The sequence below is a fragment of the Struthio camelus genome, chromosome 12, assembly GCF_040807025.1.
Source record: "Struthio camelus isolate bStrCam1 chromosome 12, bStrCam1.hap1, whole genome shotgun sequence".
Lineage (NCBI taxonomy): Eukaryota > Metazoa > Chordata > Aves > Struthioniformes > Struthionidae > Struthio > Struthio camelus.
The window spans coordinates 650,935-673,542 of record NC_090953.1 but is presented as its reverse complement, the minus strand read 5'-3'; the positions used below and the strand labels follow the sequence as shown (position 1 = coordinate 673,542).

Below are 22,608 nucleotides of genomic sequence, written 5' to 3'. Positions count from 1 at the left end.
CTCTCGGAGCGGGAGAGAGCAAAGAAAACTTGGGCTGGCGCAGGAGGGGGGAGAGGAAGTGAGAACACAAAAGAGAGATAAAAGGGCTGCTCTCCTCCGTCTCTCTTTCTCTCTCTCCCTTTCTCTCGGAGCCGAGTTAGGAGGAGCTGTTTTGCATCCCTTCACGTCAGCCCTGCCTCATTCCCTTCTTCCTTCCTGCTGTACAGAGCGACAGACAGACAGACCCGAGCGCCGCCGGCAGCGCGGAGCGCCGCGCCGCACCGGGACCGCGGCCGCCGTCGGAGCCGGAGCCGGAGCCGGGCCGGGCCGGGGCCGCGGCGGGCGGCGGCAACTCCGCCCGGGCCGGGGCGCGCCGAGCCCCCGCCCGCGGAGCCACCGCGCAGCGCACGGTGAGTCGCCGCCGCCGCCGCCGCCGCCGCCGCCGCCGCCGCCGCCGGGCGGCCCAGGGCGCCGGCCGAGCCCGGGGCCGCGCCGCAACAGGCCCGGCGCCGGGGCCGCCGACATGTCGCCTGCGCCTCCGCTTCCACGTTTCCCGCATGCCGGAGAGGGGATCGGAGCGAGATGGCGGAGGGAGGCGGGGGCGGGAGGCAGGGAGGGAGGAGGAGCGGGAGCGGCGCGGGGCCGCCGCCGCCGCCGCGCTGCCCGGTGCCCGCACGTGGGGCCGCCCCGCCGCCCCGCCGCCCCGCCGCCGCCGCTCGCAAAGTTTGCCCGCCGCGGCCGCGGGGCCGCCCAAGTTGGTCACTTACCTGTTGCGGAGCATCGCGGGCGGCGGCGGCGGCCGAGGGCAGCGCCTGGAGAGGGAAGTTCCCACGGTTAACGCGCCTGGAGCTGGGAACCCTCCGGCCCAAAGAGGAAGGCGTTTGCTGGCGGGGCTGTTCCCCCCCCGGTGCCCTATGTGTTGGCTTTATCTGGGGTTCTGTTATTCAGAAGAACGTGTCCCCGACCCCCCCCCCCCCCATGATGTGTCAAACATCCGTCCCGCGCTGGAACACGCCGAGGTTGGAGAGCTGCTTCCCTGTGTCTTCAGGAAAGCGGTTAAAGAATTACAGTAATGCAGCTTGACTGCGTAGACATTGACGGGTTTGGAGGCGAGCGTTAGTCTGACAGGTACCAGGTGCTGTTTGCACCGCGTTGTGCGTGACACACGGGAATCGCTTTTGGGAGCAGGACCGCGATGCGCCGTGGTGAGGCCTGGGATGGACAAACCCCGCTGACCTCTGCACTGCGGTGTCTGAAGTTTTGGGAACAGTTGCTAGGCTGTTGGAAACTGACGGCTCGTGTGATCATGACTGCTGTCTTAGCTTGGAACTGCCGTTTACTCACCATTATTTACGATAAAAGAAAGAGGATGCCACGGGGGGTGGGGGGGAGGGAGAAAAATGAAATACATCCGTAATTCCCACAGAGACGGATGCCGAGAGGACTTAGGCTGCCCCAGTCACTGCACTGGTAAGATCCCCAGATGGTAGGGTACGGATGGATTTTTGGTCTTTTTGTCGCATAAGCACTGGAGATTGCTCAAAACTTAAAAAGCTTTCTTTAAAACGCTGTCCCAGGAACTTGCAGGAGAAATCTCAGTCTAGGGTCACAAGCGTTTTGTCCACAGAGTGTTTCCGTCCCTGTTGGTGACTTGCTTGTTTTGTCTTGCCATAGCAGGGAAAGTGGCTCATCAGGGGACTTTCTGTTTCTACAACCCTCTGATAGCTCCATGTTAATCAACAGGATGTGATAGTTAAATTAGTTATGATTAATTAATTAGTCAGTCATTAGTAGTTTCTTTGTAAGCATTCTGTGTGTCAAAAGAAGGTGGAATGGTGCAAGTGGAAGATGTCATCCTAGGATTTTAGCTGCTTAGAATGTCCACAAACTAGAAAGAGACACAGTTAGAAAGGCAGGTACGCTAACTGTTCTTTAGACATGCATGCTTCAGGCAGGAAGGACTCTGTTTCTTGCAGCGTGTCTGAGCTAAGTGTATTTGCTCCTAGGCATCACTGATTTAAGCCAGTCTAATGAAATCATATATATACTCAGTGGTTCCTGTGAAGTGTTTAAATATGATTTGTGCAGGTAGTCTGGACTGGCCATAACTGTTTTGCAAATGCATCTTAAGTTAGTGGGAGACCTTGTTCTCCCTGGTAAGCTTTGGAGAAGTTGCAAATAGGGGCACTAGTTTCGCCATCTCCTTTGGAACTCTTTTAAGAGTAACTAACTTTTGACAGTAAATGGAGGAATAGCTGCTGGGACAGCAAAAGTCATTTTTAGCAGAAGAATGGAAATGCTTGTTTCTGCACACTCTAAAAGAATAGCTGAAAGAGTGGGGCATGTTCTTGTAACTGAGAACCATCAGAAATAGAGGCTAAATAAAGATCATACTGAGTCAGGGTTCCTGCTCTACAAGTAAGTTTAAACGGATGCCCTCTTTGATCACGTATTCATTATTCCCTATAAAAAGGTAAATTAAATAGATTTTAGCAAGTTGCGGTCTGTTACCTACTGAGAAACATTCCCTACTTCAACTTAAGAGGTAACTCAGAGGATCGGAAGTAAATACCTGAAGTGGATGGGGTAAAAGGTGGATGGGGTAAAAGTCTGCTTCCCCAGTGCCCAAGTAACACCTTTTTTTTTCAGTGAGTGAGACTGGTTTTGACATTGCTTGTGTTTGGTTTAATCTTTAGGGAAGTGATCTTAGTTGTTTTATTGGACTACAATGCACAAAAGGTTTTTCATTTATAAGTTAGCTTAGGAAACGCACTGTAGAGAGAGAATGAACGTAAACTTCGTACTGCTCTACTGAGCAATTAGAAATGTTAATGAATAGACAATGTGATGTTTTCATACTGAAGGAACACGCCAGCATACAGACCCTTAAGTGAGAGCGTTCCATACAAACATGCCGCGCTGATGAAGGCATAGTTTTTTACATTTGTCTTTTGGCTGAGAAGTAGGCTCCACTTCAACATATGCTTAGGCGCAATCTCCTTAATATCAACTGAATTAATCATGTACTTGGATGTTTTGCCAAATCAGGACCAAAACAAAAGAAATAGCAGGCAGAGGTAAGTGGTGAGTTGTGATTGTTATTGCCGATTGGCTAGGAACTCTGGGCATCCTACTGTTTTTATTACTGTCTCTCCCCTTTCCCTCTACGGCCTACTGTTGTTGGGTTTTGTTTTTTTTTTCCCCTCCTTAACCTGTTACGTCTTACTTTTTGACATTTTAAGAGCTGGCAGACAGGAGCTACAATTTTTGTTCTGTGCCCCGCAGAACCCAACCTGCTTGGGCTGTGGGTGCCACCGCCACATGAACGCTGATGGCAGTAAAGCACAGGCTCCAAAATACCTAGACAAGGTTTGCTTACCATGGAGATATTTACAGTTTTGAATGGAAAAAAGTTGCTGGATAGATCAGATGTGTTTAAATAGCTGTAGTTGTTTCTTTTTTATCTTTGCAAAACAGGGAGCTCTCAGGATGACTAACAATTCCCATCTAAGGTCCCATCGAGACTTTTGCCTTCCAACAGAGTCTGAACTTGGGGACGAAAGACTGTGATCCAACTATGAGGGTTTTTTTCTTTATCCTACTGTTCCACATTTTCCTCTTACAACCCTGTGTACTGTTTTCCTCATCCCTCGGGTCCTTCTCACAAAAAAACTGTAGTGTGATACAGTAATATTTAAATTAGAGGAAGGCCTGATTCAGCCTCCTGGTTTTTAGATGCAGTTTTCCCTAAAAAAAATTTTTTTTTTCAAAAGCATAATACAGAGGAGTGAAATACATGCCACTGTTCAGGAAGAGTGTTCTTTTTGGAGTGAATTATGGAGGTTTTCTCTTTATTTCAAAAATAAAGAGACCATCATTCTTCTTTCCTCTGATTTTGCTGGAGGCTTGCTTAGAGAACGAACATGGAATGTATTTGCTTTCTCAGACTTTAAATTAAGGGAGGGAAATGTGATTTTAAATTTTCCTCATGGTGGTCTTCACTCTCAATTGTCTGTCAGTTTTGACAGTAAAGTATTAAAAAACAAATAAAAAAAAAACTTAAGCATCCTGCCTGAAAATCTTTGTAAACTGTTCAGATCTTACTTAGTGTCTGTGATAACACAGTTCTCCCGTTTCTCTGCTCTGCTCATTTGTATAATGTACTGTACAAACTACTGTAACTTTTTAGTAAAGAAGAAATGAGCAGGAGGAGGCAAGGCTCTTTTTTTTAATGTCACGTCTTCTGAATTTCTGTGAACATTCTCAAGTGGGAAAAAAACTGTAGTCTCCCACTCTTTCTTCCTTCTCAGGCCGCCACAGCAGAGAAACTGAGGTAGATAGGCAGTGCCTGAAATGTTCTTATGCGTAGGGAAAGGAGGAAACATGTAGAAAGTTCATCTGAAATTTCAAGAGAGTTGCTCCTGATATAAAAATTAGATAATTCAGTGAGTGAGGGAGCAGAAGTTGTTCCGCGGGGGCAGGTCACTAAATGAAAATGGAGTAAATCCTGCAGCCCTGTGGTCCATCCAGGAGTCTTGAAGGTCCTCAAATTTGTACAAACTGATTTAAAATAATAATGCACTCTTTAAAATAATAATACACTCTTTTTCATTTAAAACAGACACCGTCTTCAAAGGCAGGAGAGTAGAAAATGCTACACTGTATTTTTAAAAAGCTGTAGGAGTAAGGTAGGGAATTAGAAGTCTGTAAGTCTTGTGCTTTCACATGGCAAAGTGGATGAATCAGTAATTCAAAACATACTATGAGATCACGTGAAGAGTCATGATTTGATGGGATCTAGTCAATGTAGAAAATTCTCATTAAATTTTTAGAATATGTGGAATATGTTGGTAAAGTAGCAGATGAAAGAGGATCAATTGGCATTATTTCTTTAGACTGCAGGAGGCTTTTGACAAGGTCCTACACTAAAGAAAGTAAGTTGTGATGGGCTGAGAAGCAGAGTTGTATTGGATCAATAACTAACTAGGAGACAGTCAGCAAAAGAGTAAGATTAACTGATCTATTTTCATTGTGGTGAAAGGTGAAGAACAGAAGCTTCAAGGTTTTCCTCTAAGCCTTGCACTGCTCAGTAATATATAAATCATGAGGAAAGGGGATGAATGGCAAATTAGCAAAATATTTTCTTACATTACACGTTGTTATTTAATTTACATAATTTACTCGGTGAAACTGCACCCACAATGTGGAGTGCAAGGACAGATGAAATTTCATGTTGGGAGCTGAAATGTACAAAGCAGGAAAACTGGAAACTATTCTTCACCTTACGAGGTTAAAAATTAACTGAATCAAACCATGAAATGAGCCTGAATGTTGCTGTTGACAGCGCAGACGAAAACCTTTGACTGGTATGCAGGTACAGCTAGAAATGTTAATGTGATGCTGGTCTGTAAAAGAAACGGGAGGGATGGTAACACTGCAAATGCCACTAAGTGTTCATATATAGAAACGGTGTGGCGCCACAGCAGAATACCCAGGAGCGGTGTTGGTCAGTCCCCTGAAAATGCCCGTGGCAAAGTCAGAGAGAGAATAATGAAAGATTTGGCAAAACTATTCTATGAAGTAGCATTTTCTTCTTCCAAAAGAGAAGAGTAAGAGGGAGGATGTTGGTACTCTACTAAAAAAAGAATTGGCTGGAGAAGGAGGATCCAGTATGTTACTTTGCTCCTTATACATTGAAAAGATATAAATTTATCAACACGTGAAAGGAAATATCTTTCACATTGTGCTCTACAGAAAGCTACTGATGCCGAGAACTTAAAAAGCCAAAAAGGGAATGAGAGATTTGCATGGGTGTCTGGACTATCTGGAGTCATCATCGTTGACAGTGAGATGTGTTTTTCAAGTTGGACTTTTCAGCTTAACTCAGTCTCTCTGTAATAAAAATCAGGGTGGTTATGGGCCAAGCTGAAGGCAGCTCTGTAAGAGCTTCTTAGAAATCACATGTAAGATGTGAGATAAGTTTGGGGATCTGCGGTAGGCCAGTGAGTACCAACTGTCTAAGCACTAAGACATCACAAGCTGCAGAAGTGGTTAGCAATATAAAATGAAAATACAGGAGTCATGATAATGGGAATACCAGGAAACATTGGACAAACTTACTGTGGGCAATGGCAATATGAATGAAAGCTGACAGTTTGAGGTCAAAAGTAATGAAAATCTTTCTGATGAAGTGAGAATCTAAAATATGAGCCATGAAAAATGGTGGGGAAGACAAGACATGCAGGAAGACAAATTTTGGTGGAGAATACGTAATAACAGGAATTCTTACAGTTTTTGGACAGCAACAATCAAAGCAGATGGCAAGCAGTGAACTGAGTTTGGTCTGTATGATCTAAACAGAAGCCTTGTCTAAATTTGAAACTGTTGAAGAGGAGTTTCAGATGTTGACATGAGGTTGGAGGTATGGAGTTTGGGCCCGGAGGAAGATGCCCCCGGGGAAGATTTAGAACTTCTGCCAGAAACGAGCTGTGGACAGTGCGGTTAGAAAGACAGAAGTGAAACAAGAGCAGATTGCTGGAGGTGCCAGGCTGTTTTGCAAGGGGCTAGAGAAGGAAAGAATGACTGACGGGACTGAAATCCTCCCCAAGAGCTAGGGAACGAAAAGGAGACTGAACCTGGTCATTAATGCCAAACATCCAGTGCAACTCTGTCCTAAAAAAGGCCTACAAAAGGAACTGTGCCCAAGGGTATTCATTGCTGCGTGTGTGGGTTTGCACATCAGAAGTGATCGGGGGTCTGAAAGTTGTCCGTAGCATAAATGTTGCTGGAATATCTGGTGGATCCATATACTGCTAGGTAGAATATTTTTTCCGACTTAAATATTGTAGTAAGAAAAGCAGAATACAGAGCAACTGTATTTTAAATTAACTCTGTGATGCAAACTGAGAGAAATGAATACATTTAGTTAAAACCCAAGCTATTCTTCAGTTGTTTCTACTTGTTCTACAGCATTTTCTGTGGGCCCCCGCGTCAAGACCAGCAGCAAATTTCCATGTTGCGTGCAAAACCATGAATGTCTGTAGCACACCATACAAATGACAGACACAAAGAGGTTTTGACAAAGAAGGAAGTATCAGTCAAGCCTTTAATGGTTTTATCTCAGCAGGTCAGTTTTAGGGAAGAATGTATTTTAACTAGGAAGTAGCATGTGGACATGTTCATTGTTTTACTTCCACATCTTGTGTATATAAAAACATACTTCTACATCTGCATTATATTCCCAAATATACTTTGTTGTGCAGGGTGTGAGCCACTGTAGTAAAGAGGAAATTTTCACAGGGATTGCAATTTGAGGCCCTAAACAGTTGATGCAGAAATGAAATGTCTAAGTACTAGGAAAAAATGTCATGCCTTTAAAGAGCATAGGCCATCCTTAAGCTGTCTGCTGCTGTGCTTCTCTGCCTTATATTCCCTGCAGAATATGTTTCTGTTTTGTGATCCAGCTGCATTGGCAGTCCTGTGTAAGGTTTAAAGGTCCTGTTAATTATTGGAGGGAAACTAAGACCTCGGACCTCAAGTTTTGAGAGATGGATTATTGCTGTGATTAAAGGAGAAGCGTTTTAGAGTCTGAAGGCACACTGCTAACTCTTTATTTGAAATCTTTAACATCATTCCTTACAGAAGTGTTGCAATTTCCCACCACCTTAACCACCCTTGCCGCAGCTGAGGCCAGCAGCGTTGTGTGATTTGTTTCTGCCGGTGACCACCAGCTCGGGAGCGCGGCATCTCCAGGCCGAGGAGCGCCCGGCTACTGCGTGTGAGACACGGGAGCCGTGCTGGCCTGGAGTCTGCTTGCAGTTCATGCACCTAGGTGATCTAATGAGGGACGAGGAGAGGGGGAGGAAGGAGTGATAGAATTACAGAAGGAAGACCGCTTGCTTGTTCTAAATTTATCTTTCCTGTTTCTCAGTCGCAATGTTTTCTGTACGTATGTGCTCCATGGTGCCAGATGATTTCTCCCCTCTTTGCCCTTTTCCTGACAGCACATTGCTCATCTGTATTTTCCTCCATTTACCAGACTGTGTGTCCTTTCCCTCTCTTTTCCCCTTTCATGTTTTTAATTCTTTAAGTGCTCCCCCTTTTTTTTTTTCTTCCTTCATCCTCCATTTCTTCTCACATCCCCTTTGCAGAGGCCACTGTCTCAGGGTCTTATTCACCTGGGAAAGCACGTGAGGCAAGTCTGTGCTTTTTCCTTGGTCATTCAGTGCTGGAGTAGGAGTTCTTCAGGAGCAGACCTCTCCAGAGGTCCACTAAGCCAGCTGCTTTGTGGATTTTTTTAAAACTCCTGAGACTAGGAAGGTTTCAGTTTATATGAGCTCACAACTAACAGGATTGGAAATAAAAGGAGTAAGCTGGAGGAGGGTGTTTGGATGTTTTCCCTTGGGGAGGTCTTTGTTTAAAATTTAATATGCTGTTCTCTTTCTCTCAAAGAGTAAAAGATGGATGCTAGCTCTGTAACTTGCTGTCACTTCTACACTTTATCTTTCCCGTTGCTGAGTTCTTTTCTCTTTCCGCCCATCTTTCCGGCACACTTCCATTAAGACTCTGTCACAGCTCTCCTATTTTTAATAATTCCTCTTGCTGCTTTCTAGTCTGCAGACGCTGACCACAGCTTAGATTTTAATGTTCTGGAAGTAGTCTGAATGGAAATTTCAGTCATAACTTGCTCATCAAAACAGGGTCAGGTGTTTGTCCGTACAGTTAGTAGCCCATCCTTGCTCTTCCTTGGCTTCCTTATCGATCTTGCTAAGAAGGCGCTGAACTTTGCTGAGTAAGTTTCTAGGACTGATCCCACTAGCAGGCTGCTTTTGGGAAATGTTAATTGTTATTTTAAGAATCGGCATTCTGGGAAGCTATCACCCATTTCCAGCCAGAATACAAATAAAGAGCGATTGTGAGACTCCCATCCTCGTTAATAGAAGACTTTCCACTCTTGAGTGACTTACCTTTCAGCCACTTGAAAAGGGGTCATTATAAAGTTTGAACTTTAATGTCTCTGTACTTTTTGGCAATTGCAAGCATTTTATTGGAGCCATCTAGGAGTTATAATTGTCAGGAATTGATTGACGTGTCGTTCCACATTTTCCTATTGTCTTTATTTTATAGATGTCAGTAATATATTCTCATCAGCTCTTCTGCATTTACTGCTTGAGAGGCTTATCCTTCAGCGCCTACTCACGAGTAGCCCATAGCTGTTTGAGTAGACCAGTTCATTTCAGAATTTTATCCGCTGTTCAGATGAGTTGCAGATTTAGGGCCTGAATTTGTAGGCGCTAGTAGCACTCCAGAGAAAAATTATTTTGTAGAAGACAGAATTGCAGATGATAGGATTGAAAGAGCCTCTTTAGTTAGTGATTCCGAGCCTCTTTTGTTGAATTTCTTGGCCTTCCCAGTTTTATTCTTTGACCGTTCAGAACTCCATTAGGATAATTTTAGAACTCTGCTGCAGAGAGTGAGTGTTGATCTATGAGTTTTTTTGAGTGGTCGCTTCATTTTATGATTATCAACAAGGGACACATACAAGCAAATTATTTCAGCAGTTGAATTTTCCATATATTTAAAAGGCTTTCCTTGCATCTCCACGTTGTAAATAGAAACTGTACAAAATTTAGCAATTATGCCCATGTTTTTGAAAATGTGGCTGGATGTAGTTCAAGCAGGTTCTAGTATGAGCCGGCTCTTGGTGTTGCCAAAGCAAAGGAAAAGTGTCTATAGACAAAAACAGTCTTGTAGATATGTTATAAAAGATATAAAAAATTCTTAAGATTAATAAATTAAAGTTCAAAAATCTCCCCTTCCCCCAGTAAAGGCCAGCAGTTTGTTGATTGCATTTTCTATTACGTTAGACAACGTGATCTTTCTAAGAGTGTAATACTGGACTGCTATTTCACATCCTTTTGTGACCAAAGCAGCTGTATTCTCAGGCTTGTTTGACATCTGTTAAGATTTAAGGAGTGAAACTCAAGTTACAAGGTGCAGGGACAGTAGGTATCATACCTCATGAAACTCCAGGTTCAAAAGACTATGTATGTGCCTGATAGAGGAGGCATTGAAAAACTGTAGTTGGTACACGCTGAGCCACTTGTCATTAAATGGATACTTAAATGTCTCAAATGATGAGAACTGGCAGTTTAAATTCAATTAGCAATGCAGTACTGAAAAATTAAAATGAATGTTTCATCACTTTCTGTAATATTCTGTTCCAAGTTTAGTGTGTTATACGGTCAGGAAAAGTATTCAGCCTAAATGTCCCTTAGTCTGATATCCACTCAGTACTCCTAGCTGATTTTCTGTAGACTAATGCACTGGACTAAGTCCATCTTTCTCAAGAAACCCTGCTTTTATGAAAAACAGATGAAAAAATATGTTTGCCTCTTGGCTCCTCTGCCTGATCCACTAGCCCGTGGACTTTTCAATAAGCTGTTATCAATATATTGTTTTTATTTGAGGCAGATATTGCTGACCCTTTTCCCTTTAAATGAATAGAGTTTGCCTAACTAAGAACTCATGATTTGGCTTGAAATTCAAAAGGTAAAAAGTCACTGCCCATTACTAAAGCTATTTTCTCAGTTTACAAAAGTAACTGTTTGCAAAGAGTCTGTTTGCAAATGTCTGTTACAGGTCATGTGGAGGTGAAACAGCATGGGGATTTTTCCTTTTGTATAAATTGTCTTCCGCCCCTATGTAAAGAGCAAGGACCTGATCCTCTTCCTGGGCAGTCAGAACTGCCAGTGCAGGCGCCCAGGGCTGAAGAACCTGCGCTCTCAAGCACATGCTTGCTGTTTCAGTTAGGGAAGAAAGAGTATGTGCACAGCGGTTTATATCCATGCTGTGTACCAAGCACTGGTTGTACACAATAACTTATTGCTGTTGCGGCTTAATTTGAGCACAATGGAGCTAGTGACTCTTGTAGTTAGTGAACCCACAGGAGCAGACGTGCAGTCGGGCGCGCAGTGTAAGCTAGTGGGACCGTGCTGTTTATACCAGAGGACCGTTTAGCCCCGTTGCTGCACCCAGATGAAAGGTCGTTATTTGGGCTACGGTCCGTTAAGACTTCTATGTGCTGTGCCAATGGAGCAAAGCAACCCTAAAGCCCGATTAACTAGCCAGCGGACCTCTCAACTGGCACAGAGCTGCCGTTGCGAGCAGTGGTGTCCTGCCAGCCTTCCTCGTCCCCACGGCAAGACTACGTGTCTTGGGCGTTTCTGGCCCCAAGTATTTTGTAGTTTTTAGATGCTGCAGTGACACTGGGAAGAAAGTCGCAGAGTAACCCTGAAGCCACCTTTGAACGCCTATCCTGTGCCGTGTGAATCTGAATCAGGAGGGAGGAGGGGGAAGGTGCTGGAAAAGGAAGATGGTTATTGACCTGCCCGCGTAGCACGTGTGCATGAGCGAGTGCTATGGGGAACTAACGACAATAAGGAAAGAAACACATTGCAAACATAGAACAAAAATAGATCTTATATGTGTAAGACACTTACACTCTGGAAAATGATGAGACGCTCTGTTCTTTGAACAGGATTTAAATAAATAAATAAATCTGCAGCTTCTGGGCACAATTTCAGCCTACACTTAAAAAATGCTAGAGAAACTCTTACGACATTGTAACATACACAAAAATATAAATGCAATAAAGCTTGAAAACATGAAGTGGAGATTTCCTTTTAACTTGACAATGAAAATCCCACAGAAGTATACAATTAATGTTATGTTTTTCCAAACCAGGAACAGTCCTTTGCCTTTCCCCCAGAAGGAAAAACAAATTTGGCACTCTGATTACTATGTTTAAAAATACATTTTCCATTCAAAAAAGCCAATGTTTGTATGATTTTTAAGTGGTTGGTAGTAAGTGTGTAAATCCAATAGCATGAAACCTACATACGTTTCTTTCTTATGAAGAGCAAACTATTCTTCTCATGCTCTCCTCCTTTTGTAATTATTTATAGACTTTGCAGCGGTGTGTCAACACACCTTTCGTGCTTTGAATCTGTTTTCTGATTCACGAGGTGGCCAAGTATGTATTTTTCACTGGAATGCATATGGGCCTTAAGAAGCCAGGACTTCTGGGAGGCAGTAACATAAACACAGGTTTCCCTGGGTTTACATAATATGGCAGTGAAAAATTAGTGCAAGATTAAGAGGGAGGGAGTCTATTTAGAGGTGTTTTTAATCTTTGGAATTGCAGATAATCCAACTCTCTGTTTTGTAAACTCCTCTGGTAATGGAAGGGGAATATAAAGCAAGTATCATCCCTATCTGTGCGAACTGTCTCTTGGGGTGGAGAGGCACTAGTTCGGTATCTGGAGTGTCTGTTCTCAGAGATGGCCTTACAAGGATTTGGAAACAACTTGATGATGTATTTCTGGGTTTGGCTTTGGCAACAAGTGCATGGAAGCTGCGGTGAGAGATCTGCCGGAGCTCTGAGCGCCCCTTCGCACCTTGTTAGCTAGGAGTTTCTGCACATTTAGAAAGGTGCAAGGGAACGAGGAACAACTCAGAAGCTGGTGTCTCAGCCCCCTCGCATTTTCCAAACTATAGTCCTGGATTTTAACTGAACTGCATGGGCAGAAGACAGTATGTCTCAGCCAGCCTGCTCAGGCATGGCACTTCCAGAATCGTATTGGGCAGGAAATCTGCTCTGCCAGCCTCCTTGCTTGTTTTTATTTTGTCTTGGGATTTGAGTTGTCTTGTTTTGCTTTATACAAGTAAAGCGTGATAAGTCCCATTCAACATTTATGGGACTGGACTGCTAGACATTTCTGTAGGAGCTCTATGAATGCAGAAATATAATTGAGGACTACTCTTTTCCTCTGCTTTCAGATATTTAACTCTGAGAATGTGGAATACTTAAGGACTCAGATTTCAAAATGCAAATTTCCACTTTGCTGAAGTTACCAGAAATAGGAAAGAAGTCAGATGTGGAGTCCTTTATGCCAGGCAGTCTTTCTGCGGAGATAACTCTGATAGATTCCTTACTGAGGTATTTGAAGTAGAACAGAGAGTAGCTCAGCTTTAAAAAAATCCCCAAACTTCATTCTCTTCTAGACTCAAACAGTCTGAAATTACGTATACAGGCTTTATTTTCTGAAGCATCCATTCTCTAACTGCCGTACATTTATTATCTTTCATTAGGACAGAAACAATGCCTTCTAGCTTAGAAAAGGTGTTTTCCATATCAGTCACTTTGACTTCAGTGACTCAAATTTTACCTGTCACTGTTTCAAACTTTATCTGCATTGGCTTAGGCTCCATGCTGGAGTTTGTTTTTGTTTTTTTTTTTTTCCTTTTATGACAGAGTTCAGTATTTTGAAATATACTGCCTTTATGTTCCCAGAGTGGTACTTCTCAGGACTGAGAGAAGGAAGATAGAAACCAGCATCTTTGGCCCTAGGCAGAGGCTTAAAGAAGGATTTTTTCATAAAAGAGGACCATGTGTATGCACACACAGGTGCTTATGCATGCATTTGCTGAATTTAGATGAAATAAAAGCAAAATAGTGTATTAGAGACATTTCTTGCTGCATTCTCTAGCATGTATAAGTGCAATTAGAACCAGGAACGACCTTATTAAAAACCGGAATGCATGTACAATTGTTATGTTCTCATAGATAAGAGCAGAAAGGAGTAGAAAAAGTGTTGTTGGCTATGCTATCCCTTATTTACCAGTAAAAGGCTTCGTTTTCGTGAACAGTCACGCTTTCATTGTCTATTGTTTGGCATCGTGATGTCTTGTTCTCCCATATGGTTGGTTGTAGAGCATCTAGCAGAGTAGAACTAGGCTTCTCTTGGGGCTCTCTGCTTGCTGCCCTGATAGAATACAGTTCATCAGCCCTGGGCTGAAGAAATGCACTACTTATGAAGATCTTATGCTGAGTTTCATGGCTTTCTGTTTCTGACTCCTGATTATCCCATTGTTCATACTTGACTGCCTACCTTGTTTTTCCAGTTACAATGCCACTGAAGACCTTCTGCAATAAAGGTACCTTTGAGCTGCAGCTGCTGTGGCTGGGAGATAAGGTTTAGCGTGGCTTTGAACTGAGCATTTTTGAGGTGTGTCTCATTCATGTAGCTCCCCTCTTTGTCCCACTGTCAGTTTTGTATTTGAGGAGCAATTCAAAAGAAGACTTACAAGGTCATGGAAAGGGATCTTGGGGGACAGGACAGCGAAAGCAACCCGTGTGAAATGGTTTAAAAAACAAAAAAAACCTGTAACGGTTTTAGATCCTCTTGTGCTTGCTAGAGTATATTCAGGTACTTGGAAAAGAGAGCAAACCCAATTCACTCTGGCTTTATTTCCTAAAATCTTTATGATGTTGCTGCAGATCATAGATTTGTAGGTACCTTTCATGCAACTTGAGCATGACAGGCCGCGTTTGCCCTCTCCCTCTCTACTCAGTGAGCTGTGCAAGAGTGCTCCTTAGAGGAGGAGGTAGGTGGTTATAAGGCAAAACAGGTGAAGCTCTGATTTCTTGGCAGAGCAGCTGTTGTTCTCCAGGGCTGTGTGCTGCTGCTGCAAGGGTGGGAATTCTCCATAGATACTCTTCTGTCACATAACAGGTCTATATCATATTGCGTGGTGCAAGTGGAAGGGCGACAGCCACTTTTTCCATCTCGTAAATCCATCTCGGGTGTCTGCAGCCATAATTTAACCATACCTGATCAGTACTGATTGAGAGCTGTTATACTTTCCATATCTGACTTAGCAAGATTGCTTCCTTGGATCGGTCATGAGCTGTGATTTCATAAACTACTGACCAGCTAAAACTCTCTCTGTTATACTTACCTGCTCAATAAATCACTGAGAAATACTTTCCAAACAAACATAAACATATTTTTTTTCTGAACTGTGCTCACCTTAAAAAGGATCTGAAACATTTTTTCACCTCACAGATCTCAAAATAACATGGCATTTGCAGCAGAACAGTCAGTTTTGCTCCTAAAATGGTGCAACATGTCCAATAACATTGTTATCAGAGCAATCAGAGATGGGACTTTCCCAGAGGGCCTGGACCAACTCCTTGCATGAATAGGAAAAGTGAAACTACTCTCTCATTTCTGTTAACTTGCTGAAAAAAAACTCTCAAATTTTCTCTCTTCCTTTCATCTGTGGGTGACAGAAAAATATGCTTGATGTGTTTGCTGTTTAACATTTCCTACCCATGTGACTGTTGTCATCTGTGAATTCTATAGGAGAAGATTTCATATATTTCAGATGAATCATTGGGACACTGAACTAGGAAGTCTCGTTTTTCTGCTCTGCTTTAGCCACATTTTGCCTATCAAAGGCTTATTCAGGAGATCTTTTTCCTTTGAGAAAATTAAACCACAATAATTTGTGTTGTGTTCAGGGATCCTATGATGGTTGCTGGTTCTAAGAGGCCAGTGTGATTGGTAGCAATTGTCTCCAAAGTAGTGCAACCTGAAGATTTGAGATTCACTGCTAAGACTCAAAGTAAAATTTCCTCTAACCTTGGCAACTCCATTTACCTCTTCAGGGATTTACTGCAGTTTTCAGATGTCTCCATGCCAGCAAAAATGAGCTGCCTTCATTTATGAATAATAGTGGATTTCAGAAACTCTTACAAGTTTTACATATGAAAGATTATCCAGTTGAGTATTAATTAACATGCTCAAATTAAAATCCCTTGGATATGATTATCATATTACCTAGAGGCCCCAGTAGAGTTCAACACTGATGCAGGAAGACATGTAGTACAAAACAGCCCCTGTTCCTCTGGGCATATGATCTAACTAGCTTGGTCTCCTGTCAGTTTTTCTATGTACATCTGTTGTTTCTTGTGTTAGGTCCAGATCATAGGCCCTTTGAGATGGAGCCTCTCTCTCTGTTGCTTGGGAGTACAGCACCAACAGCCAGTGGTGTTCTGATTTATGGCCTGGGAAATGAAGTGGCATACCAGTCCCTGGAGAAACCTATTGAGGGGGTGTCTCACTCAAGGTTGTGCAGCAGATTGGTGGCTAAACCAAGAGGAAACCACAGACCCAAGGCCCTGCCCATTCCCTTAGACAATACTATATCAGCGTGATGAGTACAGCTGTGAAACAACATAGAAACTTCTCTGCATTAGCTGATTTCTAACTCAGTTTTAGACATTCTCCGTGTATCAACGCTCAAGAGGAGGTTTGAAGTGATTTGACTGCTTCCAGCTGCCAGACAGGAGCAACCTTAATTTGGAGTGTCCTCCAGAAAGAGAAGGAAGGAAAGAGACGGCATGGCAGGAAAGCAGAGCAAACCAACAAGAACCGCTTTGCAGCTGTAGTCCCAAAAGTTGAGTAGAAATGTTTTTGTTGTGCTTACACATACCACTGCAAAATTTGCTGCCCTTTCAGGTGTGTAGGAGACCACTGTTTTAAAAATGCCCGAAGCAACTGTTTGAAAAACAGAAGAAAGTTTTGCATGACTGTATTGAAAGTTGTGCTTAAGTTACTGTCTGTGTTCAGTCCCAGGCTCATGGAAGGCTTTTTTTCTTTCCTTTAACAGCAATAAAGAGTGGTAATATGTACTGGTCGCTACAGCTCAGAGGGGAACGTTTCCTGGCCAGCCATTATTCACCATATGGAAAGATTGAACTTGTCAGAAAAATCATTTGCAGTCAGTTGCTATCACCTTCCTTCTGGCTTTTAGCTGTCTGTTTGCAAATCTCTCACTGCCATTAATGGATCTGGACGGTCTCTATTTTCCCATTCAATTCCTTCAACTCAATGCAGGAGATAGTACAAGAGTAAGGAAAGGAACAGCTGGATTCAACAGTTAGGATCCTGTGGGTAGCAGCAGTGTCATGTGCCTAGGCAGGCCCCGCACATTGAGAATAAAAAGGCAAAAATAGTTTGCAAAGATAATGGCAGCAACAGTCTTGGAAATGGCATTCTCTTCATGCCATAGTTCTCTTTGTTCAGTACCATTACTCAGACTTTTTTGTGTCATGTATTTTGGATGGTATACACTTAACATTTATAACTTTTGACTGGTTTTCTGTGTTACAGTTGCATTCCCAGATTACACATAAGAGGGTGTTTGAGGTCCTACTTCTATATCAGTTCCTATAACCTCCGATTACTTCTATTGCTCTTCTTTGAGGTCACCCCACGCTATGATTTTCCTTCTGGTACTGAAGTATCTAGAAGGAATAGCGATATTGTAGGCCTACTTGTACTTGCATCATGCAGAGAAAGACTATCTTTTTCCAGTTCCAAAATGTGAGGTCTTTTTATATGCAGTCTAGGTCTGTTTTTGTTGTCAGATAGCATTGCAATTTTATATCTAACTTGCTAACCATTGTCACTCCTATGTAAATCTGTTGTACCTGCTGCTGTCTTCTAGATTTCTTTTTCACTGGAGGGCTGTGTTTCAGTCTCCTTCTTCCCTAGAGAGATTAAGTATTTTTTCCAAATTGACTTCAGTTACATTATTTTCTTCTTACCACATTTTTATTCTACCTTTGTCCCATGTTACAATGCCTCTCCCGTTACTATGCATTTCAGTTTAGGATCTTCTTCTCAACTGATGGTTTGTTAGCCCCACACCACTGCTGAGAACGCTAAACAAAACGGAACCTAACTAGCATTTGCGGAAGCACAATAAAAACCTCCCTGTAGCTTCTCCTGCCATTAGCGTTTAGCATTGCTTTCTGCATCCAGACCATTAGGGAGTAGCTTCTCCTCAAATCTGTTAAGACATTTGCAAAAGATAAGCATGTTGCATCATAATGTATTGAATTCTGATCCTTTGACACCTCTACCTTCTTCATAACCTACAGGACTGATATGAAGAGAACGTCTCAGAATCAGGCCCTTGATTTTGTATCTCTATCAAAAATATCCATTATAATTTTTACAAGGTTTAATTTTTGATCTAAATCTCTGATGTTGACTGCTTTTCATGACTGCATTTGTTTTTACAGATTTGTTTCCTTTGAATATTGGTTCTGTTATTTTTTCTTAGGGAAAGCATGGTGATTTTTCATCCAAGAGACGTTCTGCATAAGTGAGAACGAATCCTTGTTAAAGGAACTCAGTTTGCAGAATTTCATTTGCTTTTTTTTACATATCAGCATGTGTGATTACTAGGAGAAGTATTTTTAAAAGTAGCTCAGCATTTCTTTTAGGGAGTTAGAAAAGACTAGATTTATTTTCTGCGATGTTGAGAATTAACTCTCCTTTCTTCCTTTTCCCTCTGCCCCCACTGGAAAAAGAGAGAATGTAAAAAAGAAGAAAGGATTTACATTGTAGTTGTGATTGGCACAGTCTGTGAATGAGAGGTCATTTCATGTGGCTGTTTCTTTTCAAGCGATCTTTTTTTCATGCACACTGTATTCAGGCTAGAAGCATTCTTTCTTTTCAAAGCTTCTCTGTCTGTCTCTCTCTTCCCCCTCCTTTATTTTTCATCCCTTTTCTTTACTTTTGCTGTCTTTTCATTCTGTTTTTCTCCACCCCCTTGGGGCTCCATTTTTTTTCTTTCCTCTTTCCTCTATTGAGTTCCTTTTTTCTTTTTGCATCTTTTTTGAATAGCTCTTCTATTTTCAGAGAGGAAAGGGAGTATGTAGAAGAGAAGTCGTTACAGCAAGGAAGAACTTGAAAGTCTTTCTTTCCCTGTTTATTTCACGTAAAAGCAAAAATTGTTTTCCAAGGAAGAGAGAGATTTGTATTCGGAGCCTTTTGAAGTGAACCTAGCAAGACAGCAGTGCTGGCTGGGTTAGTCCTGGGGTAGTATTTCTCCCTCCTTCTCGCAAAATACCAAAAACACAGTCAGTCCCCAAATTGTTTACAAATGATCAGAACTCCATTAAAATGCTTTAAAGTCTGTAGATTTGTAGTGTTTCTGCTCTGCTCCCTGCTCAATGTGAAGTATGTGTTCTTTGGCTTTGAGGCTGGGATCAAAAGAGGAACAGCTCCTTTCCTTTGACTCTCCCTAGGCTTGCCCACATCTGCTTGCTAACTCCCCAGCTTTTAACATCAATTAGTTATATTTTAATTGTTGTCTATGTCGTTGATGCTCGTGTGCTAGTGGATGGTGACATTTTAAAACATGTTATGACAATAAGCTCTCCAAGCAAGATCCCAAGACATTTCTGCTACATCACGTATGTTTAAGTGGGCTGCACTGCTTTAGGGAAAGAAGCATATGGATAGGAACGGAAAGATCATGTTTGCTTCATTTTAAAAGGGAACACTACTTGTAAAAATAGTCCATGGGAAAACTTGGGCTGTGCAGCAGCCCTCAACTCTCTCTTGGAGTGCTGAGCTGAGAAGCTGTGTCTGTTCTCTGAGACGCAAAATATTTGTTTGCCGTGAAAAATCACCGCTCTTCAAATCTGACAGATGTGGGGCTTCAGGATGCTAGGATTTCCACAGGTTAGGGCGCTTCACCATACTGCAAGCAGGAAAGGCTCTGATGCTTACCCAGAAGACCACAGTGGCTCACCTCTCGTTTAAGAGGGAAACTTGAAAGTGCCCGGCACCACTGTTTAGTAACGTTTAGCTGGAGGAGCTCTGGAGGAATGTAATCAATACTGACTGTTTTTTTAATATAAACCCAGTGCCACCTCTTGAATCTCATCCCTTCAAGGCAGTTTTTTGAGCAGTGATCAGTCAGGGTGTTCTGTGATTACTACTGATGGAAAGGATATACTTTTCCAGCTGCTGATGAAGCAGGGAGTGAAGTGTACAAGGTACAAGACTGTGGATTCTGCTCCGGTCAGTGATTCCAGCAGGACTGCGCATAGCTAGTCCCCAAACCAACTGATCGCAGAAAGCAGTTCGGCTGTTCCCAGCTGCTGTCCAACATGGAAGCTCTTCGTAGCTCTATAATTTTGCTTTGAAAAGACCTGCCTCTCTCGTGTGAGACTCTTCTTACATGTTATTAGACGGAGTATTGACCACTGTAAGCAAGATGAGGTATGGTTTTGGGTACTCAACATGAAAAGATTTAGCGAGTCCTTGGCAGAAGCAGAGCACTGGCCACAAAAGGCAGAGAGCATTTGTTTTGGCTCCAATCAGTCTGTGCGCAACAGTTTTCTAAGGGAGACTCCCTAGTGCAAGGAAATTATATGTGGTAATGAATCTGTTCTGATGGGTTAGTTGCTGTGCTGTTTACAACAGAAAGGGTAGTCCGGTGGACGTAGCCGTGCAGTGCCAGACCAGACTCAAGCATCCCCTGCTCTTTCCTACAGGTCTTCCAGTTCCCGGAGGAGCCTGTCTTTCCTGGGCAGCCTTTGTCGTCAGTCGCTTTGATGGTCGGGGTGATACTGTTGTAGTTGGGACTCTGATTTTCATAAAGCATCTCATTTTTCCCGTTTATTTTTTGTCTCCTCTGTTTCCAACTGCTTTAAAATAAAACAGAAATTCAAGAAAGATCTAAGAGACATCTAGGAGATCTGATCTAAGAGACAAACACACTTTGGACAACAGCCACCAGCTTTCATTTTGATTCTTGTGAGAGAAGGGCTGGGGGAGGGAACTCACGATTTGCCAGAGAGGATCGTGCACAGAGTCTGCCCTGTTGCAGAAAGCAAGGCAAATAAGGCAGGTGTTTGCAAGTGGATGCATTTTTTTCTAGTAAAACAGAGGTACTGAGTGAACAGAGTATGCAGTGACAAGAAAGCAAAGTGGAGACTCGTTAAACTGCAGCAATAACAGCAGAATCTGAGCAAATGAATTCTGCAGACAATTTAAGAAGTTGGATCTAATTGCCGAATCTTGAACTTCTTGTAGTGTAAGATTTAAATTCTGTTTTTCCTTCATATAAAGGGTTTTGGAGGAAGGGCCTTGTCTGCAAGCATGACAACTTTATTTTAATTTGGCAGATGGGTGCATATTTGGGGATCAGACCAATAGCTTCTGACATCGGTAGGGGTCCTGAGCAGTGCAGATGGCCTGCAAGAAGAGCTGCAGTTGAATTGGTGGTATAGCGGTTAATGAAGTAGGTTTGGGGTTTTTTTTAAGCAAGATTCAAATAATTGTAACCCAGAGACAGAGAAGACATCGGAGGAGATGAAAAGAAAGAGGGAAAGAAAGAAAGCAAAGGACAGAGGTTTGGAATACAGAGGGAGATTAGGAGATAGATGAAAGAGAAAGGAGAAAGATAAGAGCGACACACAGGACAGATCTACAGAGCTGAGATAGGTGTTGCTAGGGTAACAGGAAGAATGAGAGAGCAATAGAGAAATAGAGAAGAGACAAGGACGGAAGATAACTGGGGGTAGGGGAGCAAAAAGATGTTTGGTAAAGGAGGACAAGTGAATTAAGTGAATTCTTCACAGTAAAAAAAAAGCAAGACAGGGGGATGTCCTGGGTCAACTAGCAGCAAGAAACTTGGATGCTTTTCTGTTGGGAAGCCACAAGAACATGTTGGATTGTTGCTCCGTTTCCCAGAGGTGAATTACTTTGGCATCTGCTGCTGCTCATACGCTGACCCCTCACGCTCTGAATTTCCATCAGCTGAAATATTTCTTATCTGCCACAGGAAGACTTTCTGCAAAAACTGGAAGCTACAGTGTTTCCATACATTAATTTTCTTCTTAAGGACTAGTATGGAATGGGAGAGGATCAGAACTGGGAGAGATAATACATGCTCGTGGCTTGGGCTCAATATTTGTCAATCCACTTTTGGATTATTGCCTTCAGCCTACTTCATTTAAAAAAAAAAAAAAAAGTTCAATTAAATTGTAATCTTCAACAGTGAGGATATGTTGCAAAGATAGAACCGTAACCTTTTCTAAAGGTAAAAACTGATAGGAAAATATATTGTAAGCTGTGGAAGTGTATGAACGAAACATGGGAACATTGTCTTTGCTACGTTAACGTTGGTTCTCAGAAGCCGGAATCCGCCAGCCGGCTAGGCTGGCAGACGCGCTTTGTGATATGTCACTTCGCCTTGCAGACGCTGCTGCAGCTCTCCTGGTCGAGGACACTCTGGGTATGAGTTTGGAAAGATGGGCATTGCAATCCCCAGGTCGATGCTGCGTGAGTAATCGTAGTCCGAATGCCCCTCTGTGCTTCGCCGGGGGTCTCAGCGCTAGCGCAGCGTGATAGAACTGTTGTTCCGAGCGGTGTTGCTGTCACCCTTTCTGATTTGAGGCTGGCGCTGCTCCACTAGCAGACCAGTACCTGATACCTGTCCCTTGAAGCTAGGCTCCCCTGTAGAAAAGAAATCAGGTACCGGGGGCCTGAATAATTCCCGGCATCACTCATCCAAGTTGTGTGAATAACCCACATTTATAACACAGGCTACCAAACAGTATGCGAGGAAATTGTTTGGTAGGAATCTATAACAAATTTAAATGCCCGATTTCCAGAAAACAACCCTGCCTTGAACATTTACTCCATTTGGAGGCCAAGGCAGAGAGTAAACTCCGCAGCTGTTCACGTAGCTCCCTCCCCAGCACCCGCGTCTTTGTGTGGAATCCCACAACAATGGGCAACAGGGAATATTTTTCAATACTAAATATTTTGCTCGGTGCTAAGAGAACTTGTAATACTGCAGTGCTACTGACAGCGATATCCTAACTGTTTTCGGCCCTAATAAAAAGAGAAAATACAGGTTCATTAGGTATCATCAAGTTCTGCATTAACACGAGGTACAAACAAACAGTAG

At 42.8% G+C, this 22,608-nt stretch overlaps 1 protein-coding gene across 3 annotated transcripts in view; it reads left to right on the top strand.

The window, feature by feature from the left end:
• The first annotated feature begins 313 nt into the window (after positions 1 to 313).
• The window catches only part of ZNF710 (zinc finger protein 710), a 45,625-nt gene continuing 23,330 nt past the window's right edge, over positions 314 to 22,608 (top strand). The window contains exon 1 of one of the 3 annotated variants that reach the window (XM_068958410.1): positions 314 to 389. The gene's annotated coding sequence lies outside the window, so the exon portion shown is untranslated. Of the gene's footprint in view, positions 390 to 2,391; positions 3,057 to 22,608 lie in introns of those variants that run through there. The other 2 variants (XM_068958413.1, XM_009686382.2) reach the window with 2 other exon arrangements.